Source organism: Papilio xuthus, unplaced genomic scaffold, assembly GCF_000836235.2.
Source record: "Papilio xuthus unplaced genomic scaffold, Pxut_1.1 DF829660.1, whole genome shotgun sequence".
NCBI classification, from domain to species: domain Eukaryota; kingdom Metazoa; phylum Arthropoda; class Insecta; order Lepidoptera; family Papilionidae; genus Papilio; species Papilio xuthus.
This window is the reverse complement of record NW_013528989.1, coordinates 1,647,310-1,657,601: the sequence shown is the minus strand read 5'-3', so window position 1 is coordinate 1,657,601 and position 10,292 is coordinate 1,647,310. Positions and strand designations below refer to the sequence as shown.

Here is a 10,292-nt window from a genome sequence, read left to right as displayed (position 1 = left end):
CTCAGAACATTTTTACAAGTGGCTGACCGAACATTTTATACCACACAAGCCTCCAGGGAAGGTATTACTAATTTTAGACGGTCATTCATCTCATTCCAGTGCTGTCAATATGCTAGTAACTTCTCGTGACAATGATGTGAAACTGCTTAGTTTACCTAGTCATACTACCTTTGCTTTACAATCATTAGACGTATCTGTATTCGGACCATTTATAAAATACTATTATTTGGAGAGTTACGTAACCACCAGTAGAATAACCTAATCTTAAGTACCCATTTATGTAGGTCTGATAACATTTAATATTGTCTTGTAATACAAAGCTTATTTGTGTCCCCATGTTTTCCTTAGAGATAAGTTAGTTATAATAGTTAGTTCGTTTGTAACCTCCTAAGAGGAAAGTTGTCTATTAAAATGAATAAAACATTTTTTAAAAGCTCCTCTCCTGCCAGCACGACATAACTTGTGTTATAATTATTTTTGTGCTGTTTTTGCTTATTGTGTTGATATTGGAAGGATTAAATGCGACCGCAGCGATTTGGGACAATTTTTTATATTATTTAGTTTTAATTTTAGTTTGGTTTAGTTTTAATATATAGTTTATAGTATTATTTTGGTAGATTAATTAGTCACTTAATAATTAATGTAGAGTTAAGGATAAATGTTTTTTTTTAATTTAAATTGTCGCTTTAGCTTTTTTTTTCGTGTTATCTGTTTTTATTTATTGTTACCCTACCTCGTGTTGCGTAAATAGTGTGAGAACAAAGCTGAAAACCAGCGCACGAATGTTCAAGCCCATTGCACCAGTTGAGCTGGAAACCTTTTTTGCCACATCCTTAATTTATTTAATGTAATTTGTTTTTTTTTGGTTGTTTGTAGCAATAAATAAATCTTCTATTCTATAATCTATATGTGACTAGCTGTCGCCAGCGATTCCTTCCTCGCGGTATTAAAAAAAACTATTGGTCGCAGCGTTATGTTTAAGCCTTAAGCCTTCTACAAATGGACTATGCAAGAAATAAAGATTTTTTTCAAATCAGACCAGTAGTTCAAGAGCGCGTACAAACAAACTCTTCCGCTTTATAATATTAGTATTTATTTTTTAATGATTTGGATCAAATCAATTGATGGAGTCCGTAAAATTGAATTTTTAATTTCTTTTTAACTAGTTATTCTTATTGACTTTGTTGTTTTATTATTATTTTATTTTGTATCTATGAAATTATTAAATTATTTCGTATCAATAGTTATAGCAGTATATAAATTTTTTTTTTTTTTGGATACTTTTTACGTACTATATATTTTGTTGTATTTGAATTATTTATATATCAAATCAAAATACGATAACGCGTGAAATAACTATAAAATTATATCTTTCTCATTTAAATTATCTAGATTTAATAAAAAAAAAATAATTTACTCTAGATTTACAATTACTTTAAGACTATATAAGTGGCAGTCGTCGGCCATATTGTTATATACTTTGAAAATTGGCGCCAAGTCGACACCATGTTGAAAATAACCATTTTGCTAGCTCTTCTATTCGTATGTATGTAAATAATTTAATTATTAACTACAGTTACGTAGCCACCAATAGCATAAGTTAGTCATAAGCAACCATGTAGGTCTGATAACATTTACATTGTAATACAAAGATCATATCCTCGTGTTTTCTTTAGAGATAATTTCAATAGATTCAGTTCGCTTGTAACCTTCTTAGTATAGACTCAAGTGAAAGCTATCCCGCGTACAGTCTGAGTGTGCGTCCCGGAGGCCTAATTTAGTAATCTTGCCCTTCCCACCCTTTTTCTTATAAAGAAAGGATGGGACGTAGAAATGGACTATCCGAATGAGAGAATGCATGGGAAGGGAAAATATTTTCTTTCTGTGCATCCTCTCCTCCGTCGATTAAAGGTAGGCAACGCATATGCAATTGAGTATGTCTATGGGCTACAGTCACTTCGCTATTTCAGTGATTTCAGGTGACTCGCTAGTTTGCCACTTTATGATATATAAAAATGATTGTAAAAATGACACAAAGCGTTCAGATGCAACATGTACCTATAACAGAAATAGATCAGTCAATATATACAGCATGTGCTAAATACGCAAAGATAAGCGAGTTATCACCACACTATGAACTACCGTTAGTTGCGTCAGAATTGTTCTTTCCTCCACCTCTATCCAATTCCTAACCACGACAAACCTAATACTGGTTCACGAGAATCCTTTTATGATACTTGGAAATAATGTATACGCTTATATACAAGAACCCTGCACACATAAACAAAGATTTGAAAATATAAACAGCTAGATTGGCGACTCTTACAACTTGAAAAAAACTTAATAAGTAGCCTATGTGTTCTTTCAGACTATGTTCTATATGTATGCAAAATTTCATCGAGATGCAGACGTTCTGGATTTACCTTCAAACAATCTATCTAAACATACGCATTTATAATATTAGCAAGATTATCAATATTGTCACGAACATGCTTGCTAGTACCTACAGCATTGCGGTTTGGTTAATAATTTATTGTGACCTTTGGCGTGTTATATTAATATTTTCCTTTAATATTATTTCCTTAGCAACTCTGGCGCTGATACCAAGACCACAAGGTTAGTATTTATTTTGGTAATCTTATATTAGAGTAATTATAACACGGATAAAAAAATGATTGAATTTCTTAACCAATATAAAAGCCTTTCTAATTATGTTTTTATTCAACCCGTTTCATCATCAGATCACTATACGTCCCCGCCAAGGGGCTCGGAGCCTACCCTAAGTAAAGGGTGATTAGGCCATAGTCAACCACGCCGACCAAGTGCGGGTTGAATTCACACATATCTTTGAATTTCTTCTCAGATATGTGCAGGTTGCATCACGATGTTTTCCTTCACCGTCAACCCGTTTACTGTTTACATTTTGACAGTGGTAGAACCAGTTTTAAAATCTTCAGAAGAGTTGTTCCGACTCACCCGGTGAAATACCACGACCACACAGAAGACAGGCGTCAAGTGGAAGCAATTCCAACTACAGTCTAGTGCATCCCGGAGGCCTAACTTTGATCCGCTTTACCTTTCCACCCTCATTTTATAAGGGAAGAATGGGAAGTGGGAGTGGATTTTCCGGATGAGAGGATGCTCGGAAAGGAAATATGTTATCTTTCTGTGTATCCTCTCCTCCTCTTAAAGCTAGGCAATGCAGATGCAAATGCGATCTTATGATATAAAATAACATTATTATATTATAATTACGAGTATGTTATACTTTACTACTATACTTTTAAATAATCTGAGAATAAAAATTATATAACACTGGCTACAAGGCTGTATTGCAGCCAGGAGATGCTCCAAGACCAGTGACCTTTATAATCCACTGGACTGGCTACAAGCCATAGTATTTTGTGCCTGTTCTAATCAGTCATTTTTCAACTTGTTATACTCCAGTTAAATAGCTTTTGTTAACCTTCCAGCCACGGTTAACGTTTGTGACCCTGAAGTCTGCGTTCGCTATGGACAATGCGAGTCCTTTTCCCCGGACTGCTGTTGTGATGTACCCGAAGATTATGTAAGTTTAACAAAATTACCATAGACAATTTTCAAATCAAAACGAACTAGAGTCCTTCAAGAAGCGAGCTGTTATAATCCTACCTTTTATACAAAGACTGCACAGTCAGCAAATGAACACTGACGAAGTTTTGCCATTACAGTCAGTTAAATTAGTTTACCTTATAGTTATGTTTTTTTATTCAATCAGAATCCAAAGCACGCGATTTATACACACAATCAGGGTTCGGAGACCAGACAGTCGAAGAGTTAAGAGTTAATTAAAGTAGTTTAAAAGTCTTGCGGGTTTTTTTTAAATACCCTAAGTGCCCGGCCGCCTTACAGAGCGTATCATATCAAAAGCTAGCAACGCATCTGCAGTTCAGCTGGTATTGAGGATGTTATGGGAGTCGTGGATAACCACTGTGTTTTCGCCGCTAATTGCCGGTTTCTCTTTGACAAAAAAAAATAGACTAAATATAAATTAACCGTGGGTTTTTGACACAAAAATCCCCTGAATAGAGAGATGACGATATGTTTTATACAGTCTCAAAAAATAGGTAACACTTTTAATTATATAATTTTATAATATTAGCAACCCTACTTTTTAGTACATTTTGTGTCAGAGTCCTGGGTTACGGGTATATTTATATATTTCCTACTATTAATATTACAACTTCTTTTTTATTCTAGGTTACAAAACAATATGTATTTATACTTCAAAGTTGAGAAAATCTGACCAACCTTATTAAACAAATCACTTTACAACAGAATTTAAAAAAAAGGCAAATAGTAAAAACCGACCTTTATGAAATGCGGTAAATGCTTAAATTCAAAAATATTTGTTTTTAATTCCAGAAAAAGTCCCGGTCAATCCCCAGTGTAATGGCAACACCATGGAGAGCGTAAACTTAGAGAAAAATCAATAAAACAAAATGTAAAAACTATGAAAAAACCTTTTTTTTGTCAATTTTGACATTTATGGCATAACAGTACCAACTATTATGATGAGGAATCTGTCCGTACGGAATTAAAAACTTAATTAGTAGCCTATGTTTTCTTCAAGACTATTTTCTATATATATATGCCAAATTTCATCGAGATCCATTCAGCCGTTCTGGAGATACCTTCAAACATCCTTCCATCCATCCATCTAATCAAAATTATCTTAGTTGTTTCCAATTTCTCAGTTGACGTTAGGTACGTAGCCACCAGTGGAATAAGTTAATCTTAAGCACCCATGTAAGTCTGATAACATTGATACTGTCTTCTTGTAATACAAAGCTTATTTGTGTCCCCTTGTTTACCTAAGAGATAAGTTATTTGAAATCTTCACTTCGTTTGTAACCTTCTTAGAGTATAGTTGTCGAATAAAATAAATAAAATATATATTTAAAAGCTCCTTTCCTGACTGCACAACACAACTCGTTGCAATCATAGATTTTGTAAAATTGGAATCGATTCTTTGATAAGTGAGCTGTCAATGCTGAATATGTGTTCGAACGAAGATATTTTCAATTTCCTATTAATCTCTTCTGATATTTCAGCAACAAGACCCATGATGGATACTAAGAGGAACGTCAGTTTTGAAGAACTGTCAGATTTACAGACAAGCTGCATAGTCAGCAATTGAACACTGACGAAGTTTTTTTTTAAATGTTCCGATAATGACCAGCGAACATCTATTCTTTGAGTGGCTGCAACACTTTGCCATGTATACAGGGTGTCCCAAAAGGTTACGTACATAGGAAGGGGCAACTTCCTCCAAGTGTACTGAAAAAAAAAGTAGTATGCAACTCCGGCGAGTAACTTAAAAAGATAGGTAATTTTATTACAATTCCAAAATGGTATAATACTTGCTTAAAAAAATCATACTAGGACATTTAAAAATATTTTTTGCGAACAATACCCCTTCAAAACAAAACATACTAATAAAACAATAGTCTCAAATTCGTACGCAAAAAAGTTTGGTGGTGAGTGAGAGAGACAGGGCGATACACTAAGAAAGAGACAAAAGTAGGTGTGCTATCTTTGGTTAGTCAAATAGTTGGTCAATACATTAAGCTCTCTCGTTTACCGCGCAACCTTTGTATTCGTTTGTGTTCATTTTGTACTAACAACTTTGCATCGCTTTCTGGACTTGATTATTATCTTTGTTTGTGATTTCTTCCAACGACCCGGCTTTTTAAGGACTAAAGTGTGTGACACAGTACCACCATGCCACCTACGTACACTCCACAAGAATATGCGAACATGCATCTCATTTACGGCGAATGTAGATGTAATGGCCCGTGCTGCAGCAAGACTCTACCGAGAACGATATCCGAACGCCGCTCGTCACCCGGATAGCCGTGTTTTCGTCAATGTCCACCGACTATTGTCTGAGGGTCGATTTCCTCACCAAGCGGTTAATGAAGGCAGACCTCGGTTCGATGTCGAAGATGAAGTGCTTCAAGCCGTCGCAGATGATCCGAGTACATCAGTTCGGGCAATTGAAGCAGGTACAGGTGTACCGAAAAGTACTGCTCATCGCATATTACAAGCTGAGAAGTTTCACCCGTACCACGTGCAACGCCGTACAGGTTCTGTTACCACGCGATTATATTGCGAGACTTGCATTTTGTCGTAGGATGTTGCGCATGCATAGGGGGGACCCTAAATTTTTCAATAAAATATTGTGGTCTGATGAGTCCACTTTTAAAAAGGACGGATACACGAACCTACACAATTTACACGAGTGGCACGTAGAAAATCCTCACCTACTTAGAGAAGATCGGTCCCAATATCGTTTTAAAGTGAACATGAGGACCGGAATACTGAATGGTATAATAATTGGACCCGAAGGGGGAAGGGTGACGTGGTGTCACCTCCTGTGTGGGAGTGTGTGAATGATGATGATGTGAAGGGTGAGTGCGGCGACAGGTGAAATGAGGCACAGTTATATTCACAACACAGTTTATTCACTCACAGTCCACAACAAATAGTAAGAAGGAGAGTACAACACTAAGAAGAAGAATACAGGTAGGAGAAAGAGAAATGCACAAATTCGGATAACAAAGTAACAAGTTGCGTAATCGAAAGCGTGGTATATCGCGGGCGCTGCAGAACTCCACTGTCGTTTCGCGCGTATGCTAAACCGGTCAGTGACCCCCGCTCAGCTGTGCGTTGCAATTCGAATTTGCCAATCAGAGGTCAACAAATCGACGTGACGTCGACCACTCGTCATGCACCCGTGTTTATGTGTGTGTTGTAGTATGCGTGTTATGTATGTGTGTGTCTGAGTAGTGTTCTAGGGAATATGTAGGAGGTCACCTACAGACCCTTTGAGCTACCTGAGGCACTGTCTGGCGAAGCGTACTTACACTTCTTACGAAACGAACTACCAAATCTGTTGGAAGATGTGCCGCTAGAAACAGTCAGGAATATGTGGTTTCAGCATGATGGGTGGCCAGCACATTATGCACGGCCTGTAACGGATTTCCTAGACGAAGAATACCATGGTAGGTGGATGAGAAGGGCCGGTGCTATAGCGTGGCCAGCTCGTTCACCCGATTTAAACCTGTTAGACTTCTTTTACTGGGGTGCTATAAAAGAAACAGTTTATGGAAAACCCATCAGGGACTTGGCTGACTCGAGGGCGAGGATCACAGAGGCAGCGGAATCAATTAATAATAGAAGATTTGCTCGCCATATCTCCCGTTCATTTTTGAAACGATGCAGGGCGTGTATTTATGTTGGTGGTAGACATTTCGATCATTTTATTTGAATAAATAATTGCAATATTGTTTATTTTTTAGTTACATTTAAAACGATTGCAATACAATTACCTGTCTTTTTAAGTTTTAAGGAAGAGAATAGACATTTAAAAATGTATTCGTGTACGAATTTGAGACTATTGTTTTATTGGTATGTTTTGTTTTGAAGGGGTATTGTTCGCAAAAAAAAATTTGAAATGTCCTAGTATGATTTTTTTAAGCAAGTATTATACCATTTGGAAATTGTAATAAAATTACCTATCTTTTTAAGTTACTCGCCGGAGTTGCATAGTACTTTTTTTTTCAGTACACTTGGAGGAAGTTGATTGAAATCGTAATTACGTAGTTCTTGACTGGACAAGAACTTAATTTTCTTTAAAATCTTTGTTAGTTGTACTGTTTTTTTTTATTTCATATTGATAAAGGGTTATTGACGAAAACATAATAGCTTTTTTTTTAAATGTAGCAATATTTGTAGGTCATTGGTTACAAAATTGCCCCAGAAGGTGTAAAATTTTTAAGTTTTTAAAAAATGCCCTTTATTTTTTTTAATACCCAGAGGGGAACTTTTATTTTCTTTTTCTGGTGACCCTTGTGACCACCCCTATCATCCCCCTTCCTATGTACGTAACCTTTTGGGTCACCCTGTATAGTGGACACAAAAAAACCTTGGTATAGTTAAAACACTTCTTCGAGACGGAACCAGTGCTGTGGGATCCGCTGCATCCAAAACATGAATAAAAATGTAAACCACGATGCGTGGTTAAGAATACAAGCAAATCTGAGCTAGGCTGTATTAATGGCATAAAAATAAAAAAAAAAACAAACCAAGACCACTCTACCTTTTCGGCAAACCCTGGTGGGGGGTGCCACCCAAAAAAATCGACGAACGAGAACCAGTCGGCAAATAAGGTGATGGCTTCAATATTCTGGGACTCGAAAGGTGTGATTATGATTGATTATCTTGAAATGGGTCAGACTATAAACTCTGATTACTACTGCACCTTACTACGTCGTTTACGATAGGAAATAAAAGAAAAACATCGAGGAATGCTCAGAAGAAAAGTCCTGTTTCATCAAGATAACGCCCGTGTTCACACGTCAGTACAGTCAATGGCTGAAATTCACAACTGTGGCTTTGAACTGTTACCGCATCCGCCGTATTTACCTGATCTGGCACCATCAGACTTCTTTCTGTTCCTTAACCTAAAAAAGCACTTGGGAGGTCAAAGATTTTCGACAAACGACGAGGTCAAAGCAGCTATAGACGCTACTACGCAGCTCTAAGGAAGAATCATTTTTTTTCAACGGTCTAAATGCTTGGAAGGGGAGGTGGCAAAAGTGTATTGAACTTGATGGTGATTATGTAGAAAAATAAAAATATAACTGATTTACTCGTAGTCAAATATCTCCCTTCCGCCTTTTTGTCTTTTGAATTTCGCGGCTATGTACAAAGCGCTACAGAGCTCGTATCTGGCAATACTACGAGTATATGTCGTAATCAACGCAACACTAGCGCCACTGCGGCAGTCGAGTTTACTACGGAAAGTGACGCCAGCGCCGTCTGTCGGCGTTCGATGAGTCAACACCTTACCAGCCGAGGCGCGGCAGCAGAACACTTGTCCTGTGGCTGCCGACTGGAACGGACATTGAACCATCGCGCGTTACCTACGTTATTATTATTGTCATTTGAAGATTGAAAAGTGCACCATGAACCCTTCTGCAAGCGGCAATCCAACTCCGCCGTCATAAACATAATTTGAAAGGTCTTGACATAACCTACAAAACGACGCTATGCATGATTAGTTTGGATATTGCGTTCAACAGTTATAGACGTGTAAACATGGAGTTCACTAACGCCGAAATTCGCGCTATTTTAAAGTTTTCCTTCGTTAAAGGCAAATCCGCTAGAGAAACGTTCCGTGAGATTAATGGTGTTTTGGGGGATGGTACTCTATCACTTCGAACCGCGGTGGAATGGTTTCGACGATTCAGAGACGACAAATACCGATCAAATCACGGACTACATCGAGTTAGACCGACATGTGGCATCTCGTGACATCGCCCAGGAGATGGGAGTTAGTCACCAAACCATTTTAAACCATCTGCAGAAGGCTGGATACAAAAAAAAGCTTGATGTTTGGGTGTCGCATGATTTGACGCAAAAAAACCTTCTGGACCGAATCAACGCCTGCGATATGCTGCTGAAACGGAACGAACTCGACCCATTCTTGAAGCGGATGGTGACTGGCGACGAAAAATGGATCACATACGACAATATCAAGCGAAAACGGTCGTGGTCGAAGGCCGGTGAATCGTCCCAAACAGTGGGCAAGCCGGGATTGACGGCCAGGAAGGTTTTGCTGTGTATTTGGTGGGATTGGAAGGGAATCATCCACTATGAGCTGCTCCCATATGGCCAGACGCTTAATTCTACCATCTACTGCGAACAACTGGACCGCTTGAAGCAGGCCATCGACCAGAAGCGTCCAGAATTGGCCAACAGGAAGGTTATAGTGTTCCACCAGAACAACGCCAGACCACACACTTCTTTGATGACTCGTCAGAAGCTAGGGGAGCTCGGATGGGAGGTTTTATCGCATCCACCATATAGCCCGGACATAGCGCCAAGTGATTACCACCTGTTCCTGTCCATGGCGAACGCCCTTGGTGGTGTAAAGTTGAACTCAAAAGAGGCTTGTGAAAAGTGGCTGTCCGAGTTCTTCGCAAATAAGGAGGGGGGCATCTACGAGGGAGGTATTATGAAGTTGCCGTCTAGATGGAAACAGATTATCGAACAAAACGGCGCATATTTGAACTAAATCAGATTACTGTAACACTTTATAAAGCATTGAATAAAGAGCAAAAAAGCGGAAGGGAGATATTTGACAACCTGTGTTTATTTTCTTGGTTAGGCCGAGTACTTTTCAATCCACCCTCGTATAAGAGAATCCCACATAACTACCGCGTCCCCCCTGGGGCTTACCTTCT

The 10,292-nt window shown here is 38.2% G+C and overlaps 1 long non-coding RNA gene across 1 annotated transcript; it reads left to right on the top strand.

The window, feature by feature from the left end:
- The first annotated feature begins 1,448 nt into the window (after positions 1 to 1,448).
- On the top strand, positions 1,449 to 4,501 carry LOC106116568 (uncharacterized). The gene is made up of 4 exons (XR_001227827.1): positions 1,449 to 1,546; positions 2,587 to 2,616; positions 3,474 to 3,568; positions 4,405 to 4,501. It is a non-coding gene; the product is annotated as an uncharacterized LOC106116568 (long non-coding RNA).
- The last annotated feature ends 5,791 nt before the right edge of the window (positions 4,502 to 10,292 follow it).